The sequence below is a fragment of the Odontesthes bonariensis genome, chromosome 2 (assembly GCF_027942865.1).
Source record: "Odontesthes bonariensis isolate fOdoBon6 chromosome 2, fOdoBon6.hap1, whole genome shotgun sequence".
NCBI lineage: Eukaryota > Metazoa > Chordata > Actinopteri > Atheriniformes > Atherinopsidae > Odontesthes > Odontesthes bonariensis.
In genome coordinates this window covers 32,692,334-32,718,875 of record NC_134507.1, presented here as the reverse complement: position 1 = coordinate 32,718,875, position 26,542 = coordinate 32,692,334, and the positions used below count along the sequence as shown (strand labels likewise).

Genomic DNA, 26,542 nt, shown 5'->3' with positions numbered 1-26,542 from the left:
CTTTGCTTGGTTGAGACGCTGGCTCCTCGGCCGACCAGGTAGGAACAATCGGGCCCTATTCAATGGCTGCTTTGTCTTTTACTCTGTGCAAAAGACTAGGGGTCTTGAGGCTTTGTTCTGACCGCTCATTGGGTGTAGAGGTTTTTTTCAAGCAATTCTCCCAGTCGGCCCAATCCCAGAGCCATCTCAAAGTGGAGTTCACTTTCACTCTCTTTTCGCAGACTAAAAGCCAGAGTTTTATCTCAGAAGCTAAGCAGAGTCGGGCCTGGTTAGTACTTGGATGGGGAGACCGCCTGGGAATACCAGGTGCTGTAAGCCTTTTGGCTTCTCCAGGCGCATGCAGTTTGACTGCGTCAAATGCAAAGGCAGTCCCTGTTTGACTTTTTGGAACTGCTCCTTTGTCAGGACAAAGTTAAATGTATGAGGATCAAAGGCAACCATGACCTGGGACACCTTAGCAGATCCAGGATCAGCAAGATGGATCACAGGGTGATCAACAGATGTTTCAACAAAAGACATGCAGAGAGAAGAGAGAAAAATGCTTACAGCACCTGGTATTCCCAAGCGGTCTCCCATCCAAGTACTAACCAGGCCCGACCCTGCTTGGCTTCCGAGTTCGGACGAGATCGGGCGTGTTCAGGGCGGTGTGGCCGTAAGCCACAGTCCCTGTGACAAATATGTGTTACATAGGTGCTGGAACCATACGTTGCCCCTATTTTACCAGAGAGTTGGCTTGAGAGGCTGATGTTGAGCCTGCACGTCGACTTCCCTGATGTGATTGTTCTCTGCAGCTGAAAATGGGACTCTCAGATAACTTAGTGTGTGTCTGTCAAGCTCCTCTGTTCTCTGTGTGTAGTTTGGTGTTCATGGTCATACAGAGAAACCAGGGAAGCTCAATCCCACGACGTGCTCATAAACTGCGTCTTTTCTAAAGATTATAGTTCCATTTTAGAAGTCAGAATACAATGGCTCCCTGAAACTACCACCATGTACCGCTGGTTTTGTTATTTCACAAGAGTTGGGAAGAGTGCACCGTTCCCGGCGGCACTGCAGTACCGGGTCGATGCGTGGAGTGAACGGAGCAAGCCCCTTTTTCAACCCCTTTGCCTAAAAATCCATTTAATATGTAGTCCTCATATAGAGGACGTATCAGATATTAAACTGATAAGAACAGATACTACACTTGATCTTAGCCAAAAGGCCGAGAAGCGATAACCCTCCACTGTTTCACGTCCGAGAGTCCTTCCTGGCACAATGCGCACTTGTGGCGGTGCTCTTTTTTTGCCTACAAAGCGTCACTTTGCACCTCCGCCCACCCGCTGCAGTGAGCACTCTTCAGCCGTTTCAGATGGTACAACTTTGCACTCCCGCCCGCTCCACTGAGCACCATTCAAACAACAACAATTTAGCGCTCCAGCTTTGAACATGGGCACGGTCTCAAGAAATAAGGTGACTCTACTCCGAGAAGTCACTTGGCACAGCAAGAAGATTTCCTTTGCACAGACAGAATGGGCTTCACCCGCAAAGGTAAAGCCTTCCAAAAATAGAAACAACTCATTAATGTTGCTCTCCACGGAAGTCTTTAGTAAAAGGCGAAAGACTTGTACGTTATGAAGAGAAACCAGAGTACGAGTATTTGACACTGCGGGAGCAGTGCATCAGGCTAGTTGGCATAGCCACCTTCCCCACGGTGAGCTTTGCTTGGTTGAGACGCTGGCTCCTCGGCCGACCAGGTAGGAACAATCGGGCCCTATTCAATGGCTGCTTTGTCTTTTACTCTGTGCAAAAGACTAGGGGTCTTGAGGCTTTGTTCTGACCGCTCATTGGGTGTAGAGGTTTTTTTCAAGCAATTCTCCCAGTCGGCCCAATCCCAGAGCCATCTCAAAGTGGAGTTCACTTTCACTCTCTTTTCGCAGACTAAAAGCCAGAGTTTTATCTCAGAAGCTAAGCAGAGTCGGGCCTGGTTAGTACTTGGATGGGGAGACCGCCTGGGAATACCAGGTGCTGTAAGCCTTTTGGCTTCTCCAGGCGCATGCAGTTTGACTGCGTCAAATGCAAAGGCAGTCCCTGTTTGACTTTTTGGAACTGCTCCTTTGTCAGGACAAAGTTAAATGTATGAGGATCAAAGGCAACCATGACCTGGGACACCTTAGCAGATCCAGGATCAGCAAGATGGATCACAGGGTGATCAACAGATGTTTCAACAAAAGACATGCAGAGAGAAGAGAGAAAAATGCTTACAGCACCTGGTATTCCCAAGCGGTCTCCCATCCAAGTACTAACCAGGCCCGACCCTGCTTGGCTTCCGAGTTCGGACGAGATCGGGCGTGTTCAGGGCGGTGTGGCCGTAAGCCACAGTCCCCGTGACAAATATGTGTTACATAGGTGCTGGAACCATACGTTGCCCCTATTTTACCAGAGAGTTGGCTTGAGAGGCTGATGTTGAGCCTGCACGTCGACTTCCCTGATGTGATTGTTCTCTGCAGCTGAAAATGGGACTCTCAGATAACTTAGTGTGTGTCTGTCAAGCTCCTCTGTTCTCTGTGTGTAGTTTGGTGTTCATGGTCATACAGAGAAACCAGGGAAGCTCAATCCCACGACGTGCTCATAAACTGCGTCTTTTCTAAAGATTATAGTTCCATTTTAGAAGTCAGAATACAATGGCTCCCTGAAACTACCACCATGTACCGCTGGTTTTGTTATTTCACAAGAGTTGGGAAGAGTGCACCGTTCCCGGCGGCACTGCAGTACCGGGTCGATGCGTGGAGTGAACGGAGCAAGCCCCTTTTTCAACCCCTTTGCCTAAAAATCCATTTAATATGTAGTCCTCATATAGAGGACGTATCAGATATTAAACTGATAAGAACAGATACTACACTTGATCTTAGCCAAAAGGCCGAGAAGCGATAACCCTCCACTGTTTCACGTCCGAGAGTCCTTCCTGGCACAATGCGCACTTGTGGCGGTGCTCTTTTTTTGCCTACAAAGCGTCACTTTGCACCTCCGCCCACCCGCTGCAGTGAGCACTCTTCAGCCGTTTCAGATGGTACAACTTTGCACTCCCGCCCGCTCCACTGAGCACCATTCAAACAACAACAATTTAGCGCTCCAGCTTTGAACATGGGCACGGTCTCAAGAAATAAGGTGACTCTACTCCGAGAAGTCACTTGGCACAGCAAGAAGATTTCCTTTGCACAGACAGAATGGGCTTCACCCGCAAAGGTAAAGCCTTCCAAAAATAGAAACAACTCATTAATGTTGCTCTCCACGGAAGTCTTTAGTAAAAGGCGAAAGACTTGTACGTTATGAAGAGAAACCAGAGTACGAGTATTTGACACTGCGGGAGCAGTGCATCAGGCTAGTTGGCATAGCCACCTTCCCCACGGTGAGCTTTGCTTGGTTGAGACGCTGGCTCCTCGGCCGACCAGGTAGGAACAATCGGGCCCTATTCAATGGCTGCTTTGTCTTTTACTCTGTGCAAAAGACTAGGGGTCTTGAGGCTTTGTTCTGACCGCTCATTGGGTGTAGAGGTTTTTTTCAAGCAATTCTCCCAGTCGGCCCAATCCCAGAGCCATCTCAAAGTGGAGTTCACTTTCACTCTCTTTTCGCAGACTAAAAGCCAGAGTTTTATCTCAGAAGCTAAGCAGAGTCGGGCCTGGTTAGTACTTGGATGGGGAGACCGCCTGGGAATACCAGGTGCTGTAAGCCTTTTGGCTTCTCCAGGCGCATGCAGTTTGACTGCGTCAAATGCAAAGGCAGTCCCTGTTTGACTTTTTGGAACTGCTCCTTTGTCAGGACAAAGTTAAATGTATGAGGATCAAAGGCAACCATGACCTGGGACACCTTAGCAGATCCAGGATCAGCAAGATGGATCACAGGGTGATCAACAGATGTTTCAACAAAAGACATGCAGAGAGAAGAGAGAAAAATGCTTACAGCACCTGGTATTCCCAAGCGGTCTCCCATCCAAGTACTAACCAGGCCCGACCCTGCTTGGCTTCCGAGTTCGGACGAGATCGGGCGTGTTCAGGGCGGTGTGGCCGTAAGCCACAGTCCCCGTGACAAATATGTGTTACATAGGTGCTGGAACCATACGTTGCCCCTATTTTACCAGAGAGTTGGCTTGAGAGGCTGATGTTGAGCCTGCACGTCGACTTCCCTGATGTGATTGTTCTCTGCAGCTGAAAATGGGACTCTCAGATAACTTAGTGTGTGTCTGTCAAGCTCCTCTGTTCTCTGTGTGTAGTTTGGTGTTCATGGTCATACAGAGAAACCAGGGAAGCTCAATCCCACGACGTGCTCATAAACTGCGTCTTTTCTAAAGATTATAGTTCCATTTTAGAAGTCAGAATACAATGGCTCCCTGAAACTACCACCATGTACCGCTGGTTTTGTTATTTCACAAGAGTTGGGAAGAGTGCACCGTTCCCGGCGGCACTGCAGTACCGGGTCGATGCGTGGAGTGAACGGAGCAAGCCCCTTTTTCAACCCCTTTGCCTAAAAATCCATTTAATATGTAGTCCTCATATAGAGGACGTATCAGATATTAAACTGATAAGAACAGATACTACACTTGATCTTAGCCAAAAGGCCGAGAAGCGATAACCCTCCACTGTTTCACGTCCGAGAGTCCTTCCTGGCACAATGCGCACTTGTGGCGGTGCTCTTTTTTTGCCTACAAAGCGTCACTTTGCACCTCCGCCCACCCGCTGCAGTGAGCACTCTTCAGCCGTTTCAGATGGTACAACTTTGCACTCCCGCCCGCTCCACTGAGCACCATTCAAACAACAACAATTTAGCGCTCCAGCTTTGAACATGGGCACGGTCTCAAGAAATAAGGTGACTCTACTCCGAGAAGTCACTTGGCACAGCAAGAAGATTTCCTTTGCACAGACAGAATGGGCTTCACCCGCAAAGGTAAAGCCTTCCAAAAATAGAAACAACTCATTAATGTTGCTCTCCACGGAAGTCTTTAGTAAAAGGCGAAAGACTTGTACGTTATGAAGAGAAACCAGAGTACGAGTATTTGACACTGCGGGAGCAGTGCATCAGGCTAGTTGGCATAGCCACCTTCCCCACGGTGAGCTTTGCTTGGTTGAGACGCTGGCTCCTCGGCCGACCAGGTAGGAACAATCGGGCCCTATTCAATGGCTGCTTTGTCTTTTACTCTGTGCAAAAGACTAGGGGTCTTGAGGCTTTGTTCTGACCGCTCATTGGGTGTAGAGGTTTTTTTCAAGCAATTCTCCCAGTCGGCCCAATCCCAGAGCCATCTCAAAGTGGAGTTCACTTTCACTCTCTTTTCGCAGACTAAAAGCCAGAGTTTTATCTCAGAAGCTAAGCAGAGTCGGGCCTGGTTAGTACTTGGATGGGGAGACCGCCTGGGAATACCAGGTGCTGTAAGCCTTTTGGCTTCTCCAGGCGCATGCAGTTTGACTGCGTCAAATGCAAAGGCAGTCCCTGTTTGACTTTTTGGAACTGCTCCTTTGTCAGGACAAAGTTAAATGTATGAGGATCAAAGGCAACCATGACCTGGGACACCTTAGCAGATCCAGGATCAGCAAGATGGATCACAGGGTGATCAACAGATGTTTCAACAAAAGACATGCAGAGAGAAGAGAGAAAAATGCTTACAGCACCTGGTATTCCCAAGCGGTCTCCCATCCAAGTACTAACCAGGCCCGACCCTGCTTGGCTTCCGAGTTCGGACGAGATCGGGCGTGTTCAGGGCGGTGTGGCCGTAAGCCACAGTCCCCGTGACAAATATGTGTTACATAGGTGCTGGAACCATACGTTGCCCCTATTTTACCAGAGAGTTGGCTTGAGAGGCTGATGTTGAGCCTGCACGTCGACTTCCCTGATGTGATTGTTCTCTGCAGCTGAAAATGGGACTCTCAGATAACTTAGTGTGTGTCTGTCAAGCTCCTCTGTTCTCTGTGTGTAGTTTGGTGTTCATGGTCATACAGAGAAACCAGGGAAGCTCAATCCCACGACGTGCTCATAAACTGCGTCTTTTCTAAAGATTATAGTTCCATTTTAGAAGTCAGAATACAATGGCTCCCTGAAACTACCACCATGTACCGCTGGTTTTGTTATTTCACAAGAGTTGGGAAGAGTGCACCGTTCCCGGCGGCACTGCAGTACCGGGTCGATGCGTGGAGTGAACGGAGCAAGCCCCTTTTTCAACCCCTTTGCCTAAAAATCCATTTAATATGTAGTCCTCATATAGAGAACGTATCAGATATTAAACTGATAAGAACAGATACTACACTTGATCTTAGCCAAAAGGCCGAGAAGCGATAACCCTCCACTGTTTCACGTCCGAGAGTCCTTCCTGGCACAATGCGCACTTGTGGCGGTGCTCTTTTTTTGCCTACAAAGCGTCACTTTGCACCTCCGCCCACCCGCTGCAGTGAGCACTCTTCAGCCGTTTCAGATGGTACAACTTTGCACTCCCGCCCGCTCCACTGAGCACCATTCAAACAACAACAATTTAGCGCTCCAGCTTTGAACATGGGCACGGTCTCAAGAAATAAGGTGACTCTACTCCGAGAAGTCACTTGGCACAGCAAGAAGATTTCCTTTGCACAGACAGAATGGGCTTCACCCGCAAAGGTAAAGCCTTCCAAAAATAGAAACAACTCATTAATGTTGCTCTCCACGGAAGTCTTTAGTAAAAGGCAAAAGACTTGTACGTTATGAAGAGAAACCAGAGTACGAGTATTTGACACTGCGGGAGCAGTGCATCAGGCTAGTTGGCATAGCCACCTTCCCCACGGTGAGCTTTGCTTGGTTGAGACGCTGGCTCCTCGGCCGACCAGGTAGGAACAATCGGGCCCTATTCAATGGCTGCTTTGTCTTTTACTCTGTGCAAAAGACTAGGGGTCTTGAGGCTTTGTTCTGACCGCTCATTGGGTGTAGAGGTTTTTTTCAAGCAATTCTCCCAGTCGGCCCAATCCCAGAGCCATCTCAAAGTGGAGTTCACTTTCACTCTCTTTTCGCAGACTAAAAGCCAGAGTTTTATCTCAGAAGCTAAGCAGAGTCGGGCCTGGTTAGTACTTGGATGGGGAGACCGCCTGGGAATACCAGGTGCTGTAAGCCTTTTGGCTTCTCCAGGCGCATGCAGTTTGACTGCGTCAAATGCAAAGGCAGTCCCTGTTTGACTTTTTGGAACTGCTCCTTTGTCAGGACAAAGTTAAATGTATGAGGATCAAAGGCAACCATGACCTGGGACACCTTAGCAGATCCAGGATCAGCAAGATGGATCACAGGGTGATCAACAGATGTTTCAACAAAAGACATGCAGAGAGAAGAGAGAAAAATGCTTACAGCACCTGGTATTCCCAAGCGGTCTCCCATCCAAGTACTAACCAGGCCCGACCCTGCTTGGCTTCCGAGTTCGGACGAGATCGGGCGTGTTCAGGGCGGTGTGGCCGTAAGCCACAGTCCCCGTGACAAATATGTGTTACATAGGTGCTGGAACCATACGTTGCCCCTATTTTACCAGAGAGTTGGCTTGAGAGGCTGATGTTGAGCCTGCACGTCGACTTCCCTGATGTGATTGTTCTCTGCAGCTGAAAATGGGACTCTCAGATAACTTAGTGTGTGTCTGTCAAGCTCCTCTGTTCTCTGTGTGTAGTTTGGTGTTCATGGTCATACAGAGAAACCAGGGAAGCTCAATCCCACGACGTGCTCATAAACTGCGTCTTTTCTAAAGATTATAGTTCCATTTTAGAAGTCAGAATACAATGGCTCCCTGAAACTACCACCATGTACCGCTGGTTTTGTTATTTCACAAGAGTTGGGAAGAGTGCACCGTTCCCGGCGGCACTGCAGTACCGGGTCGATGCGTGGAGTGAACGGAGCAAGCCCCTTTTTCAACCCCTTTGCCTAAAAATCCATTTAATATGTAGTCCTCATATAGAGGACGTATCAGATATTAAACTGATAAGAACAGATACTACACTTGATCTTAGCCAAAAGGCCGAGAAGCGATAACCCTCCACTGTTTCACGTCCGAGAGTCCTTCCTGGCACAATGCGCACTTGTGGCGGTGCTCTTTTTTTGCCTACAAAGCGTCACTTTGCACCTCCGCCCACCCGCTGCAGTGAGCACTCTTCAGCCGTTTCAGATGGTACAACTTTGCACTCCCGCCCGCTCCACTGAGCACCATTCAAACAACAACAATTTAGCGCTCCAGCTTTGAACATGGGCACGGTCTCAAGAAATAAGGTGACTCTACTCCGAGAAGTCACTTGGCACAGCAAGAAGATTTCCTTTGCACAGACAGAATGGGCTTCACCCGCAAAGGTAAAGCCTTCCAAAAATAGAAACAACTCATTAATGTTGCTCTCCACGGAAGTCTTTAGTAAAAGGCGAAAGACTTGTACGTTATGAAGAGAAACCAGAGTACGAGTATTTGACACTGCGGGAGCAGTGCATCAGGCTAGTTGGCATAGCCACCTTCCCCACGGTGAGCTTTGCTTGGTTGAGACGCTGGCTCCTCGGCCGACCAGGTAGGAACAATCGGGCCCTATTCAATGGCTGCTTTGTCTTTTACTCTGTGCAAAAGACTAGGGGTCTTGAGGCTTTGTTCTGACCGCTCATTGGGTGTAGAGGTTTTTTTCAAGCAATTCTCCCAGTCGGCCCAATCCCAGAGCCATCTCAAAGTGGAGTTCACTTTCACTCTCTTTTCGCAGACTAAAAGCCAGAGTTTTATCTCAGAAGCTAAGCAGAGTCGGGCCTGGTTAGTACTTGGATGGGGAGACCGCCTGGGAATACCAGGTGCTGTAAGCCTTTTGGCTTCTCCAGGCGCATGCAGTTTGACTGCGTCAAATGCAAAGGCAGTCCCTGTTTGACTTTTTGGAACTGCTCCTTTGTCAGGACAAAGTTAAATGTATGAGGATCAAAGGCAACCATGACCTGGGACACCTTAGCAGATCCAGGATCAGCAAGATGGATCACAGGGTGATCAACAGATGTTTCAACAAAAGACATGCAGAGAGAAGAGAGAAAAATGCTTACAGCACCTGGTATTCCCAAGCGGTCTCCCATCCAAGTACTAACCAGGCCCGACCCTGCTTGGCTTCCGAGTTCGGACGAGATCGGGCGTGTTCAGGGCGGTGTGGCCGTAAGCCACAGTCCCTGTGACAAATATGTGTTACATAGGTGCTGGAACCATACGTTGCCCCTATTTTACCAGAGAGTTGGCTTGAGAGGCTGATGTTGAGCCTGCACGTCGACTTCCCTGATGTGATTGTTCTCTGCAGCTGAAAATGGGACTCTCAGATAACTTAGTGTGTGTCTGTCAAGCTCCTCTGTTCTCTGTGTGTAGTTTGGTGTTCATGGTCATACAGAGAAACCAGGGAAGCTCAATCCCACGACGTGCTCATAAACTGCGTCTTTTCTAAAGATTATAGTTCCATTTTAGAAGTCAGAATACAATGGCTCCCTGAAACTACCACCATGTACCGCTGGTTTTGTTATTTCACAAGAGTTGGGAAGAGTGCACCGTTCCCGGCGGCACTGCAGTACCGGGTCGATGCGTGGAGTGAACGGAGCAAGTCCCTTTTTCAACCCCTGTGCCTAAAAATCCATTTAATATGTAGTCCTCATATAGAGGACGTATCAGATATTAAACTGATAAGAACAGATTTTTTTCTTTTGAAAAAATTTATTGACACTAATACATCACATTTTCATAAAAACTTCATATTTAAGACATATGTTTTACCTATGAATAAAAACATCAATAAATAAGTGTAATCTGTATAACCACATTTAAAACAACAACAATAAAACAAGTTTTCCATGGGATATTACAGATAAGGTCAATGTTGTCTAAGGTAAAAGTTACATGTGAAGTAGTTCTCATGCGAGTAGCAGTTTGTATTGAGTGTCTTTAAAAAGGAGTGCATTAGTTAAAATGCTCTCTTCCAAGTCCATTTTTTGTGCAGGAGCGCAGTGAGTCCCTACCCAGGGAAACTCATTTCGCTCCCCCAAACAGTAGGTCTCTCGGGATCCTGTCGTGGTGCTCAGAGGAGATCCCCACCCTGTTGCTCCTTCCCACCTGCCTCACCCGGAGAGCCAGGCCGTCGCTGCTTTGACCTTTTTGTGTGTAGCTCCGGCTCCTTCATCCGAATGGGCACAGAGGCGATTCTTCTTTGTGGATGTGTCCTAGGCCCGCCGCCTGCAGCTCCGGCCGCTTGAGCCGCCGCTGCGGCCATCCGGATCACAGCCACGGGGGGGATCTGCATGCGCTTCCTCACCAGCAAGTTCCTGGAGGTCCACATGGCGTCTTTCATAGCGGCTAGGGTGAGCCACTGCTTGGCAAAGTCATTCTTTTTTATTTTTGTTTGGCTCACCCCATAGAGCACGAGTTGTGCTGTGAGGACCTCCCTTGCTGGCAAGTACGGGAATTGCAAGGAGCCGGCTGTTGCCCACTGGTCTGCAGCAGCGCTGCACTCCCAGAGCAGGTGCCTCACCGACTCGGGCGCGCCACAACCAGGTCGCGGGCAGGTTGAGATCGCTGACATGCCCCGGGAGTGCATAACGGACCTGACTGGGAGGATCTCATGAGCCACCATCCACGACAGGTCCCGGAGTCTGTTTGGGAGAGCGGAATGGTTGACGTTGCACCAAACTGTTGAGGGCTCGCCGAACGCGAGCCCACGCACTGGACTCACTGGTTCCCGCTCCTGCACAACAGAAATCAAAGAGCGGTGGTTTGTTAAAACATGCAACTCCTCTGCCTCCAAGTTAAAATGCTTTAAGAACGTCTGGATAAAAGCATAGGATGGTGGCAGGCTAAAAGACACGGGCACTTTTAGGTCGGTGGGTAAAATCTTCAGTCTTCTGAGGTAAGAACCCATCCAGAATCGTGTCATTGCTTTAGTTTTGGGGTTTCCGGATGGGTCTGTGGCCTGTAGGATATGCAGTGTAGTGTATCTGCTTCCTAAAAACAAATAAAAATCAGGCACTCCTTTTCCTCCTTTCTCTTTTTGTTTCTTCATTACATCTCTCCTCAGTCTTTCCCACTTGGAGCCCCACAGAAAATAAAAAATGGCTCGGTCCAGGTCTAAAAGCACTTTTCTAGGTGGGATAAAAACAGAACTGATTAGTAAAAGCAAAGGTAAAATCACGGCTTTGATGATTAAAACCTTTCCTTCAATGGTCAGTCCTCTAAGTCCCCAGTATCCTAGTCTTTGCTTTACTTTCCCTACCACGTCTGGCCAGTTTGATGTCCCTCCCCCTTCCTTGTCAAAATTAATCCCCAGTATTTTCTGTTTTGTCTGGGTTATAGTCACGGGGAGTCCTGCAGTCTCAGTCGCTGTCCATGGCCCGTAAAATTGGGCTTGGGTCTTGTTTCTGTTTAGTTTTGCCCCAGAGGCCCGTCCATACCAGTCAGTCAAGTCCAGAGTCCTATTGATGGATATTAGGTCTGTACATAAAATGTTTACGTCGTCCATATATAAAACACACTTTGTCGATAGTCCCCCGCTCCCCGGGACTCTCACCCCATTGATTCGGTGGTCCCTTCTCAAGCTCTGTGCCAGTGGTTCCACACAGATGATGTAGAGGAGGGCAGATAACGGACAACCCTGACGGACACCGCAGTGGATGTTTACTGCTTTTGTCAGATGCCCGTTAACAAGGAATTTGCTGGTAATGCCCCGGTACAGCAGACCCACCCAAGCTATAAACCTTTCTGGGAACCCCATTTTTTGCAGTACCTGGAAAAGGTACTGGTGCGAGACCCGATCAAAGGCTTTCTCAAAGTCTAAATTTAGGACTGCTAGCCGAATGTTTCTGTCTCTCGCATAACAGATGGTGTCTCGGATCAGTACGAGGCTGTCGGTTATCTTCCTCCCCGGGATGGCACAGGCTTGATCCGGGTGAATCAGGTCTTCTAAAAACAAGGACATACGTGAAGCTAAAAGTTTACTAAAAAGTTTACAGTCAAAGTTTAAAAGTGTAATCGGTCTCCAATTCTTCAAGTCAGTCTTGTCTTTTTTTTTGTGAAGAAGAGTCACTATCCCTGCTCTAAAACTGTCAGGAAGTTGGTCAAGTTGCTCAAATTCCATAAAAACAGTAAACAAGTCAGGTGCTAAAATATCCCAAAAGGTCAAATAAAATTCCAAGGGAAGTCCATCTTGTCCTGGGGACTTCCCTTTCTTAAAATTTATAAAACATTTATTTAACTCTGAAATTGTAAAATCTTGGGTTAAAAGCACACTGTCTTTTACTGTTTTTTCTATGAAATTTAAAACTTCTGTCATGGTGTCCATTTCAACAGGTTTTTGTTCGTACAATTCACGATAAAATTTTTCAACAGCTTGTTTAATTTCTTCCATTGAATCAACTGTACACCCGTTCTCTTTTGTTAGCTTTAAAATGCCCCCCCCTTTATTCACAATTTTCTTAAAAAAATACCTTGTGCACTTCTCTCCTTCCTCTATTTCTCGTTCCCTGCTTCTTAAAATGACACCCTTACTTTTAATATCTGCTAAAATCGACATCTCTGTTTTCACTTGTTTAATTTCATCATTAAAATCCATCCCTTGTTGGTTTAATTTAAAATAGCGCTGTAGTCGCTTCTGCAGTCCCATCATGCGTCTGTTTTCCCTATTCTTTTTTCTCCTACCTGCCTGTCTAAAGAAAGTCTGGGTCTTTTCCTTCACCATTTCCCACCAGTGTGCACGTGTATCGTAAAAGTCTTGAAGGGTCTGCCACTCGTGGTACTGCTCCCGGTACTGACTAACTATTTCATTTTCTTTTAAAAGGGAGCAGTTTAGTTTCCACAGACCACTTCCGGAAGTCACACCCGAAGAGAGTGATAGGGTGCAGGAAAGCATTAGGTGATCGGAAAAGAAAACGGGGGTCAATCTAGCATCGGTTGGTGGGCAGTCCCGTGTAAAAAGGTAGTCTATACGAGAGGCTCTGGTGCCATCACCACTGAACCAGGTGAAGCCCTCCTCTCTGGGATGCATGGTTTTAAAACAGTCCTGAAGTTTAAAATCCTTGCATATGCCCTGTAATAAAACCGATGTTTTGTCAACTTTAAAAAATTCCCCTGCTCTTTTTCTGTCACTCCTGCTTAAAATACAGTTAAAATCACCCCCTAAAACTAGTGGTGCCCTACCTAGCATGTGGGACTGCAGGTCTTCTAAAAGGTCATACCGGTCATTTTTTTCGTTAAAGCCATAAATATTTAAGAGGTTAAAATCTTGTCCCATAAAAGTCAAATGTGCTAAAAGTGCCCGTCCGTCTCTCACCACAGTGCTGCCCTTCACCAGAACCTGAGGGTTTTTGATCAAAATGGCCACTCCATCATTTTTGTTTTGGTTGGATCCACTCCACAATGATGTCTGTGGCCACATCTCCTCCCACTGTCTGTAGTGCTTTAAAAACGGTAGGCCGCATTCCTGTATTAAAAGAACATCTGACTTAAAAGAACTAAGAAAGGATAAAACACTCTGGGCTCTAACTTTCGACTTTACACTTCTCACATTAATAGTTGAGAGAGTGAGTGTCATGAGTATGGTTAAAAACAACAGGTATGACATCTTAAAAGACTAAATGAGGGTTAAAACATTTAAAATGTCTTAAAAGCAGTTATGTAATTTCTTGTGAACGGAGCTCTTCCTTCACTTCTACAGGTGAGAGGCGAGGGTGTTGAGCTCTATTCCCCGGTCGGACTCTGGGGGTTGGCCTCTGTTGCAAGGTTTTGTTAAACTTTGAGTCTCTAGGGGTTGATTGCAGAACTACATTTAAAAAAGAGACCTCATTTGGTGAATTGGAGGGGAAGACTCTGGGCTCCTCCACAGATGAACTGTCTGAGGTAGTCCCAGCTCTTCCCCTCTTCTCTGAGACTATAGGAGAATCAGAGGACAATTCTGATGCAAGCCTCTTTGTTTGCTGGGCATCTGGGAGGGAGGCATCCTCGCTATCATCCTGTGATTGGACTTCTTCACATTCTGAACTAGCTCCGCCTTCTGCCTGCATCACCTCCTCCTCTCCAGAACTCTCCATTGGTGGGGGTGTAGCAGGCCCCTCCCCCTCCTCGGCCTCACCTGACTGCTGTCCACCATTCAGGGATTTTGGCGGGAAGTTTGAATTTTCCAGCCCAGCTGTTTCAAGTAGCTCGTTAACTGCCTCGGTCTGCCCTCCATTTCCTTCCCGCGTTTTTTTGGATTTCAATTTGTTGGCAAAGGATTTTGGGCAATCTCTGAAGAGGTGGTTTGATTCTCCACAGAGATTGCACTTTCTGCCATGAGTACACTCTTCGAAGGTGTGACCGATTCCTCTACATTTGCCACAAAACACCTTCGTGCAGGCCTCCACCAGGTGCCCGTGCTCCCCACATTTGCGGCAGAGTTTGGGCTGTCCCTGGTAGTGGATGTAGCCTCTGTTTTCTCCCAAGACAATCATTGATGGGAGATATTTCAGGCCCTGGAAGCCCTGGGGGTCTTGCCATTGTTGGATGGGGACCCTCCAGGCGCAGTTCCAGATGCCGTCAACATCCCTCACCTTCATTGCCTGGCCTTTAACAGTGCAGAATCTTCCCAACCATATACAGATATCTTCTGCGTTCACCATTTCATTGAACATTCTGACAATTACTGTCTTCAGAGTATTGTCAGTAAGTTTCTCAACAGTAAACGCAGAAAACTGGGCTTGCACATTACCAAATCTCATCCAAAACTCCTGCAGCAAAGCTGCAGTGCGAAAACTTACATCGAAACCTTTGTTAAAAGGCAATGACAGGATGCAATTCAAATCGTCTGGCTTGAAGTTCAATATGTTTTGAATTAGTTTCCGAGAGAAGTCCAATCTGGACATCTCTATAAGCTTTCCTTCTTTTTCTTTAAATAAAAATCTAGCGCTGTGGTGCCTCCTCATGCCAGCATAGTTTGCCGACATGATGGAGGCACCACAAACAGTTTTTAAATAAAATGCTTAAAAGAACAAAAATAAATATCACACTAAAAGCCCAATAAAAGAGTAAAAAGTGGATGAAAAGGTACTAAAAATGGATACTACACTTGATCTTAGCCAAAAGGCCGAGAAGCGATAACCCTCCACTGTTTCACGTCCGAGAGTCCTTCCTGGCACAATGCGCACTTGTGGCGGTGCTCTTTTTTTGCCTACAAAGCGTCACTTTGCACCTCCGTCCACCCGCTGCAGTGAGCACTCTTCAGCCGTTTCAGATGGTACAACTTTGCACTCCCGCCCGCTCAGGACAAAGTTAAATGTATGAGGATCAAAACCAACAATGGCCTGGGACATCTCAGCAGGTCCAGGATCAGAAACATGGAGACTGAGGGCCAATAGAAACAGTGGTGTCTGCCAACCAATCAGCAGCAGCCGAAGCTGGTTAACTTCCTCGTGTCTGTGTGTCTGTGTGTGTGTGTGTGTCACAGTGTGATCGGCAAATTTTTCAACACAAGACATGCAGGACGCAGAAGTAAATATAACTGTATTTTTTTGAAGAATTGGAAAGAATTGTCCTTGTGGATAAAAATCATGTCATTAACATCCATTTCTGTGACGGAAGTTAATAATTATTTGTGTTGACAGCAGCACCGTCACTGTGAAGGAGAGAGCATGAGATTGTTTATAAATAGTAGCTGATGGATCACTATTGTCTATACCTGGGTGGTAGAACACAAACAGTTATACACATAGATTATATAAACCACCCCAGTCAGAACATCACCTGAGATGTCTACCCTGTAAGGGACATTTGTTTTTTGAGGTGTGGGAGTTAGAGGCAGCTGGAAGCTCTAACAGTCAACCAGCCACAGAGGATGAAGCTCTGATCACTTTTTTCTCATTCTCATGAGAAAATCTCAGCAATCTCATTGCTTTACAACTTCACCGCTTGACTAGGCTCATGGATTATCTATATACAATACATCTTCACTGTAAAGTCCAATAGCTGCCCTGACATACATACATTCCTTAACTTTACTAGGTTAATTACCATATGCACTTATGACTGATTTTTATGAAGTAAAAGTTAGTTGCATGGTGAAAAATGCAAAAAACTTAGTGTTTAGAGGGAAGATGACTTTATTTAGAGTGAAGCTCATTCAACAATAAGTAGCAACACAGTCTCACTCCCACTGCGCATTCAAAGAAGAAGAAGTGTGCATGCATGCGACATTCAGTCTCTCCCCCTCAGCAAAGTATATTAGGTCTATGTCAGCAACGCAGCAGTCCAGCACACAGGCCGGGGCACTGAGGGCAGCGTGCTGAGTCCACTTTTTTTAATTCTTTTGAAGAAGAATAAATAAGGTAAGTTATCAAGCAAGTATGTTTGTTAATATGTTTTAATTACTGCTCTGACAGTTAGCGTTCACTAGCTAACGTTAGCATTAGTTAGCTAGCTAACGAACCAAACAGGCATAACGTTAGCCTGTTCAGGCCATGGTTAAGGCGAGTTTGGGAGGTTTCCCAGTCCTGTGATTATCTTAAAACCTTTGAACAGTTCCAAAGCCTAATTACTTTGAAAGTCTCACATTTGAAATGTTGTAGCATGAGTTTTCCGATTTCCCCAAATTGACAGCGATGGCATTTTGGCCTGACTTTCAAATTTGCAACGTGGAAATGACAGTTTTCAGTTAAAGCAGCATGAATGTGTTTGATGCAGAGAGGAGGATAAATGAGGTTCATAATGCACTGGCGCTGTCTTTCCTTGGGGAAATGGTGAAGGCTGGTGTAGTAGCATAGATGCTTTCGCATCCTATGAGTCATGACGGCCCTAATTGCACACCGCAATAAGGGTAAATAGCCATTGACTGCTGGTGGGATGGACTAAATAGCCCAGTTACCTCCTCATCTCGCTCTTTTTGCGCTCCGTGCCCATATTATTTCCCAGCAGAGTGGCTGAGCTCAGGTGTCTTGCTCCGTGTGCTACACATAACCCAGTTGGTTTGAGGTGGTATTACTATTTTCAAAATAAATTGGCAATTGGCAACAATTTATCAAGAACCCATTTTAAATTTTGAACTTCATACCAATATTGTTCCATATGTAGTATCTATGTGGGGGAAAATTATGTTTGTAGATCAATGACCAAGAAAGAAGCATCTGTTTATGAAAGTAGGATAGTTTTGAGGGGATTTTTTCAACATTATAATTACAAAGTAAAAAGAAATTTAGGCCTCCTAATTTAGAGAAAATTAAATTCGGTATGAAGTTCCAAATTGAAGATGTGTTCTTGATAAATTGTTTAAGCCAATTTATCCATAAGGTCACTGTGAGTGTTCATAATGGCCAAATGTGTTAGTCTCTCCTGCGTCATGGTGCTGCGCAGCCAGGTTTTCAGGCTGAGAAAGAGCGCTCAGATGCTGTGACAAATATGGGCAGGGCCAGGGAAAGCCTAATGATCTTCTCCACCTCTGACAGCATGGAGCGGGGTTGGTGCTGCAAGGTTTGCAGGATGGACCCCTTTGCAGGAAAGCCCTCCTCTGTCCCCCGTCCCTACACACAACTATAAAGAATGTGAAGGGGACAAAGGGCCTCCTCACACTGGAGGGCAAAGTTGTTCAGGTATGTTGATTTGTCTTCATCAGAAGAACACACTAATACACTCAGATAAATTACCGTGCTTAATTGTAATTCAGAGATACAAACATTTTAGGTAGACAAAGTAATGCCTACCAGTATTTGAAATGTTTTATTACAGAAAAGCTGTTGCAATGACATGTTTAGGTCTAATTAGACCACTAAGTGATTGAACTTGTTCTTATTTAGCTCTCAGCTGTGAAAAAGGTCCGCAGTGGGAGAGAGGAGGTCCCGCTGCGTGAGGTGAAGCTGCAGCAGGTAAGACCAGAGAACGGGAGGATTGGAGAGGAGGGACAACCTCTGTGGTTTCTAGATAAGGGAAGATAAAATAAGATAACTTTCATATTCTGTGAGTACCTTAGTAGTCTATGGGAGTGTGCTAACTGTCTCTTTCTGCGGCGCTGGTTGTTTCTATGTTTACTGTGGTCACTTGTAGGCTGCACATTACAGAGTAATCTCTGGTGCCTTTATAGTTCTGACATCTCATACTGTGTTCTGTACAGGATAAAGCTTCTGCCTCCCTCACGCTGTGGCGGGAAGCTGCAGTCCAGGAGCTGGACCTCGGCAGCCAGTGCAGGATTACCCACTTAAAGTCCAACATGGATGCAGGAGGGGACTTCCTGCACACAACACCCTACAGCAATGTAGAAGTAAAAAGCATTCTAATTCATCTAATCTAAAAACACATTCTAATCAGAATCAGAATGAGCTTTATTTGCCAAGTCGGTAGGCACATACAAGGAGTTGTTTTCTCTGGTTTAAACATGTAAAAGGCCACATGAAGTTTGGAGGTCTGCAGCAATTGACTCTGCAGAAAGGTCGCCAACCTTCTGCAGAGTCCATTGCTACAGACCTCCAAACCCGCTCTGTCATTTTACGTGGCCGACCACTTGGTGGCTGAGCTGCTGGCGTTCCCAGTCGCTTCCACTTTGTTCTAACACCACTGACAGCTGACTGTGGGACATTTAGGAGCGAGGAAATGTCTCCACTGGACTTGTTGCACAGGTGGCATCCTATCATGGCACCACGCTGGAATCCACTGAGCTCCTGAGAGCGAGCCATTCTTTCACAGATGTTTGTAGAAGCAGTCTGCATGCCGAGGGGCTTGCATTTCTACACCTGTGGCCATGGAAGTGATGGGAACCCCTGAATTTAATTATCTGGATGAGTGAGTGAATACTGTTGGCAATCTAGTGTATATTATACAGACATAAAATGGCAAATGATCTGACACAATTGAGAAAGAGATTAAAGAAATAAACAAGGAGTAAGAAAGGGGTTTAATATCTAGCTGCAAGGTATTATGGGACATAGGTGCTGTTTGTTTTGGCAGGTGCTGATTGTGACTGATGAGGCAGCTGGAGTGGAGGTGATGGGCGTGATGGAGAGCAGCACAGGGGGGGTGCTGGAGCTCCTCATGTCCAGCACCGAAGTGTTTTATATTTCCCAGGACTTGTGGGAGCCCTTGAAAAGGGTAAAGTCTTTCTAAATATAAAATATATTGGGAACAAAATCATTAACATTGAGGCAGTGGAAAGACCCTGCCCTCTGGCAGAATAAATTTCATATATATGTATATAGTTTACACATAGTTAATATTGTTTTATGTTCTGTTTTTATTAATGACGTTTCTTTGAAAATCTAATAAAAATGAATTTAAATCCAGCATTTGGCTCAGTTGTATTGCTGTGGTAATATAGTCTGTGAAGATGAAGTGAAGATAAAAACTCTCCCAACCAAGGCTCAGCTCTGAAATACTACTGAGAGGAATTTCAGATGTGAGATGGTGACAGAGGGAGGACACCTGGAAGAAACCCTGGACAGAATCAGACTTCATATTTATTCATCTATTCAATAAAGATATATTTCAGTTCTCTGTTTTAACGTAACATATAACAGTACAGATGCACATGTTCATTTATTTGTCATTTCAGTTCAGTTTTATTAACACAGACACAATTAAAAGAAGTAGCTTAGCTAAGGAATCCTACAAAATGCACCGTAACTTCTGTTCAATCCCGAGCACGCACAGAAGTGTGGGAAGAAAAAACTGAGTTTTAACAGGAAGAAACCTCCATCAGAACCAGAACCAGGAAGGGCGGCCATCTGCCTGGAGCAGCTGGGGCTGAGAGGACAGAAAAGAGGGGACAACAAGCAGCGGAACACCAGGGGCCCGTTGCACAAAAGTAGGATAAGGGATTAAGCGGGGATATGTTCGCTATCCTGGATCAACTTATCCGTGATCCGGTTGCACAAAAGTGGGATGGAGGGAAGTGGGATATGTTCAGACCTAAGTTACCATGGAGATTTATTCTGTGAAGCTAGCCTGCTCCAGACCAGGCTAAGTTCCAGGATCTATTTAATCTCATTCCTTATCTCAGTCAGCGGTCACCACAATTGGAAACCAATATTTATTCCACTGCCTAGAAGATATTTTTAAAACATTTAACTATACCCACTATCATTATTGAAACATTTGTGATCATTAATTGCAATCTTTTTAGATAACTGATGATTTTAGATGAATCATTAGATAATTTAGTTTCCCACAGACTACACATAAAGTACATCACCATATAAATATAAATACACATTAGAGTGTACCATGATGTTCCTTTATTGAACAAGGATGAATCAAAGCAAGTAAACCATCAGCTCCTTTCAAAACTGAAGTCACACAGTGCTCTACAAGACAAAAAGCACAGAATCACAGCATGCAGTTTGAGACAAACTGTTTGTAAAAATGGGCTATACAAATAAAATTGCCTTGCCTATACAGCACAAAAACCTAACAAAAAATCCTCTGCCATTGCAGGCCCAAATTAAATCAACATGCACATTAATTAAAATAATTTAACACATATTGGTCTCTGACCAGCCGACCACAGTCGTCATCCGGGAAGATGGCAGGAATGTCCCAGTCTATGAGAGCTGGCACTCTGGGGGCCCTCTCCTTTCTCAGGCAGGCCACATTGTGGGGCACAGCACAGGCCACAATGATATCACATGCCCTGTCTGGGCTGACTCTCAGGTGGTTCAGACACTGAAAGCGTGCCTTCAGTAGGCCAAATATCATTTCTATCCGGGCCCTTGTTCTGGCATGGGCATGGTTGTGTGCCAGTTGTGCCTCCAGAGGGTCTGCAAATGGAGTGAGCAGAAAAGGCTGGCAGGCGTACCCTCTGTCACCCAGCAATACACTCAGGAATTCACCTGTGAATACAAAATGTTACCATCACAACCTCATAAGTAGTGACATTCTTAACACAGCCATGAAGTTAAAAGTGGTTATCAATAGAGGTGCTGTAGCTCACTTTGTGATAGGCGCCGATAGATCTCTGAGTTCCGAAAAACACTCGGGAGTCGTGGACCGAGCCGGGCCACTTTGCCACAACATTACTGATCAAATAGTCAGCATTGCAGACCATCTGAAATGATAAGATGTTAAACCAATTAATGCACATCACAGGCAATGTACAGTGTTCATTAATTAACTTTATCAAAAGTCATGTTCACCTGTACATTGATGCTGTGGAAGTTTTTCCTGTTCACAAAATCCCCCTCATGGCCACCTGAGGGGGATTTTATTTTGATGTGTGTGCAGTCCACTGCACCAATGACATTGGGGAAACCTGTAATACGATGCAATGAGTATCTTACTCTGAATGTTAACATTGTAATTGTAACTGTAATTTTAATTATTTTAATTTTTTAAAAATTCTTACCTGCAATCCTATAGAACTCCTCCTTGATGTCACAGAGTCTTCTATGCCCAGGGAAGGAGATGAAGATGCTTGCAAGTCCTTTAATTGCATTTTTTTTTTCACTGCTAAAACAGTACAGACAATGTGTGGGCAGGACTATTCTTAATAAAAAGTTGCTGCCATGTCCATTTTGGTTGCTTGCTTGCGCTTGACTCTCGAAAACACATGAGAAGCTATACAGAATCATACGCGGCGGACAGCACAGCTTTATGCCAATTACGCACACAGGCTCCACACTTCCACACGCATCGCGTCTGCAATCATAACTCATCAGGGGAAATCACATTTGCCAATATTTTAGAGACCCCCCAACATTTCCCAAATCCCAATTTCCCAAATGTTTTCGGGGGGGTCTCGTGTCAGTTTCAGGGGGTCTCGGATCCCCCGAGTCCCCCCGTAGTTCGAACACTGCCTAATTGTGATGGTTTCAGTGGAGTGGTGAGTGTGATTTGTGCACTACTTACGCATTCAGGCGGTCAGCAATGGTTTGCCACGTTTGCTCCCTTTGTTTTTTTAACTGTGGCAGTATTTCCTTTTTGTTTTATTTTCTCCTTCACCTCTTCATATGCTTCCATTAATAATTATTGCTCCGCTGCGGAGAAATACGCCGCCCTTGTTGCCATGGTGAATCAGTGAATCTATGATCGATCGTGGGGTTTGTTTAAGCAAGCCGTGTGCAGCACTTATCCAGGATCGCTTTCACCTGGCTTAATGAATCCATGTCTGCTCATCCTGGCTTGGCCTTTGTGCAACCAACTAAGCCTGGGCGCCCATGTTTTGGATTCCTTGAACCTGGCTAAGTAACTCATCCTGGATGTCTAAATCCTACTTTTGTGCAATGGGCCCCTGGCCAGGGACACCTGCTGAGAGAGAGGAACAAGTTAATGACAACAATGATGTCACATGTACATGGAGAGGAGAGGTGCATCATGGGAGCTCCCCCAGCAGGCTGGGCCTATAGCAGCAGAACTATGGGATGTTTCAGGCTCAGCTGAGCCATCCCTAACTATAAGCTTCATCAGAAAGGAAAGTTTTAAGCCTGATCTTAAAAGTAGAAAAGGTGTCTGCTTCCTATTTGGGGGCTAAAACTGACAGGATTTCAGGTGAAAAACATTTTTAAAGATGGAGGTTGTAATAATCCTAAACCTGTCCCTTGATTTCATTGTAAGACACAATTTTTTTTTGTACTATTAACAAAATTTCAACAAACTTCTATAACTGCTTAACTTTAAAACTTTCACAAAAATGTGCAGTTGTCACTTCACGGATAAACATACATTTATATTTATATATAAATATCTGTTGTTGTAATATAATGTAAATGTAATATAAATATCTTAAGTGTTTCCAGTTAAAGCGAGTCTCCCATGTCAGCAGAAAGTATTACTTTTCTGTATAGGTTTCTTACAGTAGGAGGGCTCATCCGGGATTTGAACCCAGGAACTCTTGCACCCGAAGCGAGACTCAAACCCCTAGACCAACGAGCCAAAAAGAAACAAAGTGGTTTTTGTGATTTATTTCTGAAATTCATGTGATCTCCGCATAAAAAAGAGCTTGATGTTATTCAAATTATCTCCATATGTGAAAACATTGAATTTAGTCCCAGTTCAATCTTCTGTACCTCAAGAATAACTAAAGCCATTAGATGAAGTGCCTCCAAGTACAGACTGTTTTGGAAGTCCAGCACCCCTGAAGTACTACTGTTAACAGTTACGGTACCATGTTGATGTACATAATAACATCTTAAAGGATAAGACCGGTTTTTTGACATTGGGCCCTTGATTTCACATTATAGCATGATGTTCTACTCACCCCTGCTTGTTGTTTGTCATTTGGAGCTGTTCCGAAGATATTCGCGAGGCGTCTGGCTGCTCTCTTGAGATATTCGGCCATGAAACGGTTTCCTATGGGCAAGCTCATACAGGCACAAACTATGCTGTTTATAATTTATTAATTACTGTACACTAGCACTGATAACGTGGAGGTGCGTCGCTTACTTAAAAAAATCCGGGTTATTGTAATTTTGATTTTTTTGTCGTAAAGTGGGTGTTACTGACGTCATCGTCGTGCTACTGCCACAGACAGCCCACAGACCTGCTTCCTATTTATTCATTCGGCTAAAATTCAAAATTAGTAACCCGGATTTTTTTAAGTAAGCGACGCACCTCCACGTTATCAGTGCTGGTGTAGAGTAATTAATAAATTATAAACAGCATAGTTTGTGCCTGTATGAACTTGCCTATAGGAAACCGTTTCATGGCCGAATATCTCAAGAGAGCAGCCAGACGCCTCTCGAATATCTTCGGAACAGCTCCAAATGTTCAACAACAAACAGGGGTGAGTAGAACATCATGTTATAATGTGAAATCAAGGGCCCAATGTAAAAAAAACGGTCTTATCCTTTAAGGCACTGCTGGGATTTGAACCCAGGATCTCTTGTTTACTAGACAGGCACTTTGACCAACTAAGCCACAGCGCCACATGGTTCTTAAAACTGATGAAGGAATAAAGAGCAGGAACTGGATCCACCTCTGGAAGTGGTTTTTGTGATTTATTTCCGAAATTCCTGTGATCTCTGCATAAAACAGGGCTTGATGTTATTCAAATTATCTCCATATGTGAAAACAGTGGATTAAGTCTCAGTTCAATCTTCTGTACCTCAAGAATATTTAAAGCCATGAGATGAAGTACAGACTGTTTTGGAAGTCCAGAGGGGGGGTTCCATGAAGCTGGATTAGCGGAAAGCCTGGCTTTTCTCGATAGTTCTGGCTAATCTAAGAGAGAGTTCCGCTCCACCAACGTGGCTTATTTGAATGCCCACTGAGTAATCATGGTAATTTATGCCGCTGAACTTGCCTTCTCCTTGGCAGGCTAATGTTCAAGCTTAGCTTAGCTGTGTCTCAAATCATGTCTGACCGGCTGAAACAGACTCCTGGAAAAAAACTTTCACCTAGTAGAATTCCGCGCTCCCGCAACTCATGTCTAGTATAAAAAATAAAACAAAAAAAATTGCGGTTATCATGTCACCACTTTCACTGTCTCGGAAAATCAATATCAATCAGTCAGTGCAACTAAAGAAACACAAGTAGTTAACATGAAATTAAATGAAAAAGAACATGAAATTCATTAAAACTAATTGATACCTTATTACATCTCGGTCCCACATTTCACAAAAACCTGACCTACACCCACCCAGGACCAGACTCAGAAAAATGGGGGTATTGGGGATAATTGTCCATAGAAAAACACCACATCAACCCCTTTGATTAATGCTGAGCAATGTTACATTTATGTCCTGAGAAAACAAGTACCTCATCATTCACTCCTATCCTCCGTGCATACAGATGATCTGTGATGGAGGTTATTTCATTTCTAACATTGAGGCTAAATGGCCGGGATCAGTTCATGATTCTAGGATCTTCCGAGCATCCTCACTGGCACAGAGGTTTGCACAAGGCGCAAGAATTTTACTTACCCGAAGGGGTGTACTTTTGTTTTTAGACTAGGACTTTGGGATGCTCCACATTCTCCATCGAGGGTTTAAATTCAAGTAGATTTTTGCTTCAAGACATCCAGCCAACTCCAGCTTTTTATTACCTTCATTAAGTCTACATTTCAGATCATTATATACAACAAAAACATCCAAAAATGTGAAAATCGCCTTTTTTTCAGCAGCAAGGAGTTAAGGTTACGGAGGTGGGGAAACACGATAACAAAAAATAAATAAAGCTATAAACTTTGCAGATATATGCTTTTTTTAAAATCACCACCTGGACTCCCCCTTGAGCTGTCACCTTACCGTGGTGGGGGGGTTTACGTGCCCCAATGAGTCTGGGAGCTATGTTGTCTGGGGCTTTAAGCCCCTGGTAGGGTCACCCATGGCAAACAGATGAGGGACCAGACAAAGAACAGCTCACAAGACCCCCTATGATGAGTGATACTTTTGGACCCCGTGTTCCCTTGCCCGGACGCGGGTCACCGGGGCCTCCCCCTGGAGCCAGGCCCAGGGGTGGGGCCCGCCGGCAAGCGCCTGGTGGCGGGTCTGTGCCCGTGGGGCTCGGTCGGGCACAGCCCGAAGAAACGACACGGGTCCCCCTTCCTACGGGCTCACCACCCGTGGGAGGGGCCATGGGGGTCGTGTGCAGTGTGAGCTGGGCGGCAGCCGAAGGTAGGGACCTTGGCGGTCTGATCCTCGGCTACTGAAGCTGGCTCTTGGGACGTGGAACGTCACCTCTCTGCTGGGGAAGGAGCCTGAGCTGGTGCGCGAGGCTGAGCGGTTCCGGCTAGATATAGTCGGACTCACCTTGACACATGGCTTGGGCTCTGGAACCAGCCTCCTCGAGAGGGGTTGGACTCTCTTCCACTCTGGAGTTGCCCGCGGTGAGAGGCGTAGAGCAGGTGTGGGCATACTTATTGCTCCCCGGCTGTGCGCCTGTACATTGGGGTTCACCCCGGTAGACGAGAGGGTAGCCTCCCTCCGCCTTAGGGTGGGGGGACGGGTCCTCACTGTTGTTTGTGCTTATGCACCGAACGGCAGTTCAGAGTACCCACCCTTTTTGGAGTCCCTGGAGGAGGCACTAGAGAGTGCTCCTCCGGGAGACTCCCTCGTCCTGCTGGGAGACTTCAATGCTCACGTGGGCAATGACAGTGAGACCTGGAGGGGCGTGATTGGGAGGAACGCCCCCCCCGATCTGAATCAGAGTGGTGTTTTGTTGTTGGACTTCTGTGCTCATCACGGATTGTCCATAACGAACACCATGTTCAGGCATAAGGGTGTCCATATGTGCACTTGGCACCAGGACACCCTAGGCCGCAGCTCGATGATCGACTATGTAGTCGTATCGTCGGACTTGCGGCCATATGTCCTGGACACTCGGGTGAAGAGAGGGGCGGAGCTGTAAACTGATCACCACCTGGTGGTGAGTTGGCTCCGCTGGTGGGGGAGGAAGCCGGTCAGACCTGGCAGGCCCAAACGTATTGTGAGGGTCTGCTGGGAACGGCTGGCGGAATCCCCTGTAAGAAGGAGTTTCAACTCCCACCTCCGGCAGAGCTTCAACCATGTCCTGGGGGAGGTGGGGGACATTGAGCCCGAATGGGCCATGTTCCGGGCCTCCATTGTTGAGGCGGCCGACCGGAGCTGTGGCCGCAAGGTGGTTGGTGCCTGTCGTGGCGGCAATCCCCGAACCCGCTGGTGGACCCCAGTGGTGAGGGAG

General features: G+C 46.0%; 1 long non-coding RNA gene, 18 other non-coding genes and 1 pseudogene across 19 annotated transcripts; all 20 read right to left on the bottom strand.

Annotated features, from left to right (window-relative positions):
- Positions 1-539: 539 nt before the first annotated feature.
- Positions 540-658, bottom strand: LOC142367012 (5S ribosomal RNA). Its single transcript, XR_012766993.1, has one exon. It is a non-coding gene; the product is annotated as a 5S ribosomal RNA (ribosomal RNA).
- Positions 659-1,022: 364 nt separating this feature from the next.
- Positions 1,023-1,213, bottom strand: LOC142366822 (U2 spliceosomal RNA). Its single transcript, XR_012766885.1, has one exon. It is a non-coding gene; the product is annotated as a U2 spliceosomal RNA (small nuclear RNA).
- A 304-nt stretch (positions 1,214-1,517) lies between these two features.
- LOC142370825 (U5 spliceosomal RNA) lies at positions 1,518-1,630 on the bottom strand. Its single transcript, XR_012767891.1, has one exon. It is a non-coding gene; the product is annotated as a U5 spliceosomal RNA (small nuclear RNA).
- A 604-nt stretch (positions 1,631-2,234) lies between these two features.
- On the bottom strand, positions 2,235-2,353 carry LOC142366913 (5S ribosomal RNA). The gene has a single exon (XR_012766906.1). It is a non-coding gene; the product is annotated as a 5S ribosomal RNA (ribosomal RNA).
- A 364-nt stretch (positions 2,354-2,717) lies between these two features.
- LOC142366815 (U2 spliceosomal RNA) lies at positions 2,718-2,908 on the bottom strand. The gene has a single exon (XR_012766884.1). It is a non-coding gene; the product is annotated as a U2 spliceosomal RNA (small nuclear RNA).
- Positions 2,909-3,212: 304 nt separating this feature from the next.
- Positions 3,213-3,325, bottom strand: LOC142370819 (U5 spliceosomal RNA). Its single transcript, XR_012767890.1, has one exon. It is a non-coding gene; the product is annotated as a U5 spliceosomal RNA (small nuclear RNA).
- A 604-nt stretch (positions 3,326-3,929) lies between these two features.
- LOC142366848 (5S ribosomal RNA) lies at positions 3,930-4,048 on the bottom strand. The gene has a single exon (XR_012766890.1). It is a non-coding gene; the product is annotated as a 5S ribosomal RNA (ribosomal RNA).
- A 364-nt stretch (positions 4,049-4,412) lies between these two features.
- LOC142366808 (U2 spliceosomal RNA) lies at positions 4,413-4,603 on the bottom strand. The gene has a single exon (XR_012766883.1). It is a non-coding gene; the product is annotated as a U2 spliceosomal RNA (small nuclear RNA).
- A 304-nt stretch (positions 4,604-4,907) lies between these two features.
- On the bottom strand, positions 4,908-5,020 carry LOC142370814 (U5 spliceosomal RNA). Its single transcript, XR_012767889.1, has one exon. It is a non-coding gene; the product is annotated as a U5 spliceosomal RNA (small nuclear RNA).
- Positions 5,021-5,624: 604 nt separating this feature from the next.
- LOC142366786 (5S ribosomal RNA) lies at positions 5,625-5,743 on the bottom strand. Its single transcript, XR_012766876.1, has one exon. It is a non-coding gene; the product is annotated as a 5S ribosomal RNA (ribosomal RNA).
- Positions 5,744-6,107: 364 nt separating this feature from the next.
- On the bottom strand, positions 6,108-6,298 carry LOC142368423 (U2 spliceosomal RNA). Its single transcript, XR_012767348.1, has one exon. It is a non-coding gene; the product is annotated as a U2 spliceosomal RNA (small nuclear RNA).
- Positions 6,299-6,602: 304 nt separating this feature from the next.
- Positions 6,603-6,715, bottom strand: LOC142372023 (U5 spliceosomal RNA). The gene has a single exon (XR_012768173.1). It is a non-coding gene; the product is annotated as a U5 spliceosomal RNA (small nuclear RNA).
- A 604-nt stretch (positions 6,716-7,319) lies between these two features.
- LOC142366731 (5S ribosomal RNA) lies at positions 7,320-7,438 on the bottom strand. The gene has a single exon (XR_012766860.1). It is a non-coding gene; the product is annotated as a 5S ribosomal RNA (ribosomal RNA).
- A 364-nt stretch (positions 7,439-7,802) lies between these two features.
- LOC142366801 (U2 spliceosomal RNA) lies at positions 7,803-7,993 on the bottom strand. The gene has a single exon (XR_012766881.1). It is a non-coding gene; the product is annotated as a U2 spliceosomal RNA (small nuclear RNA).
- Positions 7,994-8,297: 304 nt separating this feature from the next.
- Positions 8,298-8,410, bottom strand: LOC142370810 (U5 spliceosomal RNA). Its single transcript, XR_012767888.1, has one exon. It is a non-coding gene; the product is annotated as a U5 spliceosomal RNA (small nuclear RNA).
- Positions 8,411-9,014: 604 nt separating this feature from the next.
- LOC142366657 (5S ribosomal RNA) lies at positions 9,015-9,133 on the bottom strand. The gene has a single exon (XR_012766856.1). It is a non-coding gene; the product is annotated as a 5S ribosomal RNA (ribosomal RNA).
- Positions 9,134-9,497: 364 nt separating this feature from the next.
- LOC142370597 (U2 spliceosomal RNA) lies at positions 9,498-9,674 on the bottom strand (annotated as a pseudogene).
- A 5,207-nt stretch (positions 9,675-14,881) lies between these two features.
- Positions 14,882-15,071, bottom strand: LOC142370747 (U2 spliceosomal RNA). Its single transcript, XR_012767877.1, has one exon. It is a non-coding gene; the product is annotated as a U2 spliceosomal RNA (small nuclear RNA).
- A 5,584-nt stretch (positions 15,072-20,655) lies between these two features.
- LOC142400602 (uncharacterized) lies at positions 20,656-21,238 on the bottom strand. The gene is made up of 3 exons (XR_012772945.1): positions 21,082-21,238; positions 20,880-20,993; positions 20,656-20,778 (listed from the first exon to the last, which is right to left on the bottom strand). It is a non-coding gene; the product is annotated as an uncharacterized LOC142400602 (long non-coding RNA).
- Positions 21,239-23,734: 2,496 nt separating this feature from the next.
- trnat-agu (transfer RNA threonine (anticodon AGU)) lies at positions 23,735-23,808 on the bottom strand. The gene has a single exon. It is a non-coding gene; the product is annotated as a tRNA-Thr (tRNA).
- Between the last annotated feature and the right edge of the window lie 2,734 nt (positions 23,809-26,542).